Consider the following 9,672-nt stretch of genomic DNA (forward strand, 5'->3'; position numbering starts at 1 on the left):
TCACCTTGTCCACCTTGAACTGGCATTGCTCCCCTTCCTATGTCCCCTTGGAGAATGCACCTGTGCTACAAACAGACTAGAACAATACCCTGGACTTTCCTCCACCATCACCCCATCCCATTGTACTTGCCCTCCATGTAATACCTCTTCAATAAACACCCTTTGAAAAAAATATTTTTGGATTGTGTTATGTATATCAATTATGTAATCATTGAAACAGGTATACACATTGCAATTCAACTGCACAGAACATGAGCATAGATTAATGACCTGTAGCTGCTGGCTGCAGTGATCATACCAGGAGTATATGTGAGGTCACCAACATCTGCAAAATGAATTGCCAGAGGGAACAGTAAGTGGGCATAGAAGTGGGAAATATCAGCATGCCAGTGACACAGACATTCAAACAAATGTTATTGAAATGTGAAGTAACACTGTCTTACCTGTGTCATTGGAAGTATTGTCTGATGACAGATGTTCTCTTGTCTTCATCCTCAACCTTTGCCTCCTCATCCTCACTGTCCACAGGGTCCACTGCTGGCAAACGGGCATCTCCAGCCTCCTCCTGATGCAGGAATGGGACTTGGCGTCTGAGGGCCTGATTATGCAACATGCAGCATCCCACCACTTTCTGGCAGACCTTCTTGGGAGAGTAGCACAGGGATCCACCTGTCAGATGGAGGCACCTGAACCTGGCCTTCAGGAGGCCAAAGGTCCTTTCAATTATCCTTCTGGTTCGGCCATTGGCCTCATTATAACTTCCTTCTGCCCTTGTCCTGGCAGTCCTCACAGGGGTCAGCTGCCATGATAGTTTGGGGTAACCAGAGTCACCTGAAATATTGAGGGACAACATTTAGCCACACACTATCCCATATGGCTCTCACCATACCCATACACCAACATCTACTGGGTGGGAACCAGGGCTCATCTATTAGCCACACCCTGTTGGCCCATCACATTTGGGATGCTGCTATTCCTCAGGGCAAAGGCATCATGCACTGACCATGGATACTTAGCACTGATGTGGGAGATGTACTGGCCCGCAAGGCACACCATTTGTACATTCATAGAGTGGAAACTCTTCCGCTTTCTGAACACCTGTTCATTCTGGCAGGGAGGGGACAAATGCAATATGTGATCCATCAATCACCCCAATTATGTTGGGGATATGTCCCATTGCATAGAACCCGGCATTCACTGTGGCCAAATCTTCAACTTGGGGGAAAACAATGTAGCTGCACATGTGTTTAATCAGGGCAGACAACACTCTTGTCAGCAAAATTCAGAACATTGGCTGTGACATTCCTGCTGCCAAGCCTACAGGCACTTGGAAAAAACAAGTTGCCAGGAAGACCAAGGAGCCTGAACCAGCAGGCAAGAAGGGAAAGTAGCCTGTCCCAGCTGCCAGGAAGACCAAGGAGCCTGCACCAACAGGCAAGAAGGGAAAGGAACCTGCCCCAGCTGCCAGAAAGATCAAGGAGCCTGCACCAGCAGGCAGGAAGACCAAGGGGTCTGGTGCAGGAACTGTAATGGAGCCCCTACCACCAACCTTGGTTGTGCAGCCATCCGAGCTTGCAGGGGATGGGCAGGGGCCTCCCCTAAACCAGCAGCACCACCACCAGTCTGCAGCTGTCCAAGGTGCAGGGGATGGGCAGGAGCCTCCCCCCACCAGCAGCACCACCACCAGTGTGCAGCCATCCGAGGTTGCCAGGGATGGGCAGGAGCCTCCCCCCACCAGCAGCACCACCACCACTGTGCAGCCCCAACCGCCGGTGGACAGTATGTAATCCTGGCTCCATCTGCTGCTGTGTGGCCTGCCCCCTCCAAAGCCAGTGGGTATGACACCCAACTGAGGGACTGTGGCCCATCACTCCCCAGTATCAAGAACAGGGCACGTTGCCCCTCCAAAACCAGTGGGTAAGACACCCTCATGCCCATCACTCCCCAGGATCAAGCACAGGGCACGTTTCCCCGTCTAGAACCAGTGGGTATGACAACCACCTCAGAGACTGTGGCCCATCACTCCCCAGGATCAAGCACAGGGCACGTTGCCCCCTCCAGAACCAGGGGGTAAGACACCCACCTTAGAGACTGTGGCCCATCACTCCTCAGGATCACGCACAGGGCACGTTGCCCCCTCCAGAACCAGTGGGTAAGACACCCACATGCCTATCCCTCACCAGGATCAAGCACAGGGCACATTGTCCCCTCCAGAACCAGAGGGTAAGACACCCACTTGAGAGACTGTGGCCCATCACTCCCCAGGATCAAGCACAGGGCTTGTTGCCCCCTCCAGAACCAGTGTGGGAGACAACCACTTGAGAGACTGTGGACTTGCACTCCCCAGGATCAAGCACAGGGCATGTTGCCCCCTCCAGAACCAGTGGTCTTGTAACATCTCCTGGATGAGGTGCCCCAAATACCCCGTCCCCCTGAAGTGACTGCCTATTTACCAACTGATACCCCTGCAGTGTTCTCTCCGTGTTGAGGCAGGTGACATGTGTGGCCTTGGATTTTGGCCTGTGGCCATGTGGCCTACGAACATTATAGACTGTGCTGTGTCCCTTTTTCTGTACATATGAATATATTTTATATCTTGCCTAACTTATTTTTTATACTGTGTTGATCTCATTACATTCACTTTTGCGAAATTAATTTCTCCTTGCATTATTCATCCAAGTGATGGGGTAAAAATGCTTTTATAATACATCTGGTTGTGTGTATGGTGTGTGTGTATGGGAGGATGTTGTGCATGTGTGTGTCACTCTCTTTTTCCTCCCCCTCCCTTGTGTGCTAGGTGGCTGTACTCACCGTTGTCATCTTCACCGGCGTTGGTGTTCCTGGTGGAGCACAATGTAGAGGATCATGGGGAAGACATGCAGTTTGGGTTCTATTGTGTGGTGTTTGTTCCCTGTGTCTCCAATGGTGAGTACTTTCCCGTCTGAGCTCTGTTTCTGCCAGGCTTTTGATGTCATTGGTACCGTCCCAGAAAAGGTAGCGGATTGTGTGGTCATAATATGGTGGGCGGAATTTTGTCTTCCGCCTGGCTGTAGACGGCTACTGTCGTGGTGGCTGTTGTTTCCACCCTGGCAGTGGGTGTTGTGCAGTGGCTATCTTTCGGAGATCTTTCCGCCATGGTCATAATTTTGCAGTAGTTACCACCAGACTGTTGGCGGTATTACTGTCACTTTATCACCGACCGCCAGAGTCGTAATGAGGGCTTTAATCCTCAGAAAACAGTGAGAATGCTGTCATTCCACAAAGGTACCTGGGTAGTGTCAAAATAAAGGTGCAAAAGCGAGTGTACGTCAGAAAAGGCTAACAATGCATCGATTTCTCACTCGCAAGCGAGACCGTGCATCATTTCTCATCTGGTCGGGTCAGCGTACGTCATTTCTCCTCTCCCTCAAGATAGCGATGTGTCGATCCGGACAGGCACCTCTGGTCCGGACAGGCTTTGTGTTGTTTTTCCACGGCCAGCGATGTTACATTGAAAATCCAGTCACACGGTATCACAAAATCGCACTGGTGGGGTTTGCGTCATTATCAGCCTCCGTTAGCGGGTGTTGCACGTCGTTTCTCCAGCCATGTTGCGTCAATCTTTCAGCCACGATACAGGTGGAGCGTTGAATTCAGCAGCGAGGTGGGCGACATGTCGTTTATCAGGCGCGTCCTGAAAGGTGTGTCAAAAACTTCCCCGTACGGCGATCTGCACGTGAGTATTTAGTCTTTGTCCACCAGCGTCACCTTTCAAGGGCCCAAGAACTGGATAGGCCACCACCTGACAGGGCAGGAGTCTCAGCAGAGAGTCCAGGTGCTGGCAGAGGGAGTTTTTTATGGCCCTGAGACTTCAACAACAGGAGGCAAGCTCAGTTCAAGCCCTTGGAGATTCTTCATAAGCAGGAATTCACAACAAAGTCCAGTCTATGTCCCCTTTCATGCAGAAGCAGCAACTGCAGGATAGCTCCACAAAGCACAGTCACAGGCAGGGCAGCACTTCTCCTCAGCTCTTCTCCAGGCAGAGGTTCCTCTTGATGTCCAGAAGTGATCTAATTTTCAGGGGTTTGGGTGCCCTTCTCATACCCAATTCTGCCTTTGAAGAAGGCCTACTTCAAAGAAAACTCTCTATTGTTTGTGAAACCCTGCCTTGCCCAGGCCAGGCCCCAGACACACACCAGGAGGTTGGAGACTGCATTGTGTGAGGGCAGGCACAGCCCTTTCAGGTGTAAGTGACCACTCCTCCCCTCCCTCCTAGCACAGATGGCTCATCAGGATACGCAGGCTCCACCCCAGCTCTTCTTGTGTCACTGTCCAGAGAGAGGTGCAAACAGCCCAACTGTCAAACTAACCCAGACAGGGACTCCACACACAGGCACAGTCACATAATGGTTTTAGCAAGAAAATGTTCACTTTCTTAAAGTGGCATTTTCAAACAAACAATCTCAAAACCAACTTTACTAAAAGATGTATTTTTAAATTGTGAACTCAGAGACCCCACACTCCACATATCTATCTGCTCCCAAAGGGAATCTACACTTTAATAATTTTTAAAGGAAGCCCCCATGTTACCCTATGAGAGAGATGGGCCTTGCATCAGTGAAAGCCGAATTTAGCAGTATTTTACAGGACATATAAAACACATTAGTATATGTCCTACCTTAAACATACACTGCACCCTGCCCATGGGGCTCTCTAGGGCCAACCTTAGGGATGTCTTACATGTAAGAAAAGGGAAGGTTTAGGCCAGGTGTTGGAAAATGGGTTATTGATAAGGGCAGGTAGGTACCTACACTTAGTAACAGGCCACTAACCTACACTAAGGTCCAGTTAGGTCTCAGTAAATTAAACCCAGCTCAACCCTTGATAGCTTGGCAACGAGCGTCAAGGCTTAACTTAGGAGACAGAGTGTAAAGCATTCAAATATCACAAAACAGTAATTAAATAAAACACAGGAAACAGTTTACAAATCCAAAACCAATTTATAAAAATGGATTATGGGGGTCATTCCGACACTGGCGGGCAGCGGGCGGCGCCCGCTGGGCGGAGACCGACAGAAGACCGCACTGCGGTCAAATGACCGCGGCGGTCATTCTGACTTTCCCGCTGGGCGGGCGGGCGACCGCCAAAAGGCCGCCCACCCGCCCAGCGGGAAAGCCCCAGCAACGATGAAGCCGGCTCCGAATGGAGCCGGCAGAGTTGCTGGTGTGCGACGGGTGCAGTGGCACCCGTCGCGATTTTCAGTGTCTGCTAGGCAGACACTGAAAATCATTATGGGGCCCTGTTCGGGGGCCCCTGTACTGCCCATGCCTGTGGCATGGGCAGTGCAGGGGCCCCCAGGGGCCCCACAACACCCGTTCCCGCCATCCTGTTCCTGGCGGTTTTTACCACCAGGACCAAGATGGCGGGAAGGGGGTCGGAATCCCCATGGCGGTGCTGCGAGCAGCGCCGCCATGGAGGATTCTTTGGGGCAGGGGTAAACCAGCGGGAAACCGCCGGTTGCCCTTTTCTGACCGCGGCTTTACCGCCTCGGTCAGAATTGCCCATGAAGCACCGCCAGCCTGTTGGCGGTGCTTCCGCGGCACTCTGCCCTGGCGGTTGAATGACCGCCTATATTTCTATCTTTAAAATGACAACAAAACAAATAAAATCAGATAAGGGGAACCGGAGATCTGAATTTTTAAAGATTTTTTTTTTTTTTGCGCCTAGAAACAAAAAGCGCCAATCGGGTCATCTGGTTGCACCTCGACCGGGGCAAAGTCAAAGTTTCAGGCCGACCGCGATGGAGCCCTGCTCAGCTACAGGCCGCGGGAGGCCTTGGTTAAAAGTTTACCTTCACACTTAGGGGGTCATTACGACCTCGGCGGTCTTGGAAAAAGACTGCAGAGACTGCGGGAGACAGAATACCGCCATTGCCGGCGGTATTCCTGTCTCCCTATTATGACATTTCCGCTGGGCCAGCGGACGGTAACAGCGTTTCCGTCCGTTGGCCCAGCGGAAATGTCACATCAACTTTGGAGCCGGCTCGTAATAGAGCCGGTGGCAATGCTGATGTGCAGCGGGTGCAGTAGCACCTGTTGCGCATTTCGGGCAGTGAAAGGCACGACGGGGCTATGCCTGGGGGCCCCTGCACTGCCCATGCCAAGTGCATGGGCAGTGCAGGGGCCCCCAGGGGCACCCCAAGTCCCCTTACCGCCAGCCTTTGAATGGTGGTGTTCACCACCACAGACAGGCTGGGGGTCGGAGACTCATAATCCCCAGGGCAGCGGTGCTTGCACGGTATGCTTGGAGGGGCCGGCGGTATGGCCGTGGCAATTACGCCACGGTCATAATTGCTGGCGGAAAACCGCCAGCCTGTTGGCGGTGTTACCGCCACCTTACCGCCGGCCGCCAGGGTCGTAATGACCCCCTTAGTCTCTTTTTCGAAGATTTCTCCTGCCAGTCCAATCCGACCTCCTGGAGCCCTTCTCCAGATACGCGATGCAGGAATCCTCGGTGGAGATTTTTACCTTCGGACATAGTCGTTTTTTTTAGGTGAAAATCCTTCGACTGGGGTAAACCTGGATCTTGATCCGACGTCCCTGGAGCCCTCCTCGGATACGCTGGCAGGGAGGTCCCGGTCAACTTTTTACCTTCAGACTTAGGGGGTCATTCTGACCTCGGCTGTAAAAGGCTCTTACCGCCGGTCAGAAGACCGCCATTATACCGCCGCGGCCGCGGTAATCCGCCACAGTCATTCTGACCCACTACGTGAAAACCGCCAAAAACCCGACATCCACGGAAGGCCGCCTCATCAGCGGTCAGCGATAAACTGGAGATGACCAAACCTCCACCGTCACGCCAACACAAACACGCCCATGCCATTACGACCCACGAATCCACGCGGTGGTCTTTCAACCGCGGTATTCCATTGGCGGTACACACCGCCGCGGTCAAAATACACACACCCATACAAAACACAGCCACATTGGACAATTCAAAATACACACACCTGATACACATACACACAACACTCCCACACACCCATCACCATATAAAACACACACCCACATCACCCACAAACCCCTACAACCAGAAATTCTGAGAGAAGGCGCAATACACAGAGAGAGAGCACAGGCAACGCAAACCACAACACACACAGGAACCCTACATCATCACCCACACCACATCTACGCACACATCACCACACACCACCACTCACATCACCACAAACAGCACCCCACACCTCATCCACACCACCCCATGGCACCCCAAAGACACCCCAGGTTCTCGGACCAAGAACTCAGGGTCATGGTGGAGGAAATAATTAGGGTAGAGCCCCAGCTCTTCGGCACACAGGTGCAGCACACCACAATAGCCAGGAAGGCGGAGCTATGGCAAAGGATCGTCGACAGGGTCAACGCTGTGGGACAGCATCCCAGAAATCGGGAAGACATCCGAAAGCGCTGGAACGACCTACGGGGGAAGGTGCGGTCGATGGTGTCAAGACACAACATCGCTGTGCAGAAGACTGGCGGCGGGCCCCCACCCACTCAACCCAAATTCACAGCATGGGAGCAAGAGGTCTTTAACATCCTGCATCCTGACGGCCTCGCTGGAGTAGCCGGAGGAATGGACTCTGGTAAGTCTAATCTCAACTACTTCACCCCCCCAACCACCAGCATGCCAACCCACACCCCCACCCTCACCCCCAACCCCCCAGCACACATCCTCCCTGCCAATGTCTCACCAGCACAACCCACCCAAACCAACACCAATCCCTGAATGCCAACACAAACCATGGACACCCATCACCTAAGCATGACCACTGCACATACCCATCCCCCCCCAAACCACCCTCACAACTCCTCCCACAAGGGAATGCCAGCACTGGGGGACAAGGGCACCCACAAATCGCACGCCATGTCACACACAGAAGCAATAACCATACTCTTTTACCCCTGCAGGGCCCGAACGCCAACACACCGGCCAGGAGGGTCCATATTTGTCCATCCCACCCACAGAACAGGCCCCCAGTGATGACAGCAGCTCTGTCGACCTAGAACCTGATGACCAGCCCGGACCATCGGGGACCTCTGGACAGTCGGTTCCCCACACACAGACACAGGCCACAGCAGACCCAACCCCCTCTGGGAATACCAGCACAGCTCCCACCCAGCGGGCCCATGCCTCTGTCTCCAGGACGCGTCAATCAGCGGTGTGTCCGCCACTACAGGGCACCCAGGCTGACCCACCACCCCAACAACAACAGGGACCTGGGGGCAGTGGTAGTGGGCACACCGTCCAGGGGACAGAGGCCCGGGGAAACAGAGGAACTGGGAGGGCTGCTGTGCGACAGGGGGGGACAGGCCCAGGGAACCCACTCTCCAAGAGGCCCTCACCACCATCATGGGAGCATACCACCACTCCCAGGAGACGATGGCGACGGTACTGGCCAGGTTCCAGGAGATCCAGGCACAGCAGGAGGAACGGTACATGGGGTACAGAGACAAACTCAGGAACATCGGTTCCGCAATGGGGACCATCGTCCTGGCCCTCAACCAGATAGTCACCACATTGCGGGACCATGTGGCACCACAAAGGGCCCCTGTCACTAGCCAGGACCACGAACAGCCTACCACCTCCGCCGGCGCTAGTGGACAGGAGGCCCCCACACAATGACAGGCCACCAGAACCCCACCTCTGCTGAAGATCATCCACCCCGCAAGCGGAACCTGAGATCACACAAGAAGACAGAGCAGGATGCCAAGACCCCCGCCAGCATAAGATACCCCCTGATGTCATCCCACTGTCCCACATTGTCACCCTGTCCAACCTTAAACTGTCCCTGCTCCATCCTTCCACAGGCATATGGACAATGCACCTGTGAGACTGAGAACTGGACTCTGCCATGGACATTACTCCACCCCCACCCATCACTGTTTTACTATCATGGACCTATATGTAGCACTTAAAATAAATCACCAATTGCACTTCAAAAATCAGGAGTCTGGTTGTATTCTTAACAAATGTATTACACATAACGGTGCAATAATGTTCAGTTACATTGTGATGACAACATACCAATGTCAATAAGCTTTAGTCCATGGGCAAACAAAGCAGAAGTCAAGCAGTGGGTCATACAGCTCTGAAAAGGGAAGGGAAAGTCACAAATCAGCTAAAAGGAACTGGGGGGAAACACTGAAAGTAGAGATGCAGGAGGCCAGAAGTAAATGTTAAATGGCGTGGGTGATTCTTACCTGTGTGCTACTGAAAATACTGTTGTATAACTGTGTCCCTGTTGTCCGTGTCGTTCCCGTCGTCTTCCTCCTCTTCACTCTCCACAGGATCCACAGCTGCCACAACACCACCATCTGGACCATCCTCCTGCAGGAAAGGCACCTGGCGTCGCAATGCAAGATTGTGAAGCATACAGCAGGCCACGATGATATGGCACACCTTCTTTGGTGAATACATTAGGGATCCCCCTGTCATATGCAGGCACCTAAACCTGGCCTTCAGGACCCCGAAGGTCCATTCAATAATCCTCCTAGTTCGCCCATGGGCCTCATTGGACCGTTCCTCTGCCCATGTCCTGGGATTCCTCACTGGGGTCAATAGCCAAGGCAGGTTGGGGTAACCAGAGTCACCTATTAGCCACACACGGTGTCTCTGTAGCTGTTCCATCACATAAGG

Source organism: Pleurodeles waltl, chromosome 1_2, assembly GCF_031143425.1.
Source record: "Pleurodeles waltl isolate 20211129_DDA chromosome 1_2, aPleWal1.hap1.20221129, whole genome shotgun sequence".
Taxonomy (NCBI): domain Eukaryota; kingdom Metazoa; phylum Chordata; class Amphibia; order Caudata; family Salamandridae; genus Pleurodeles; species Pleurodeles waltl.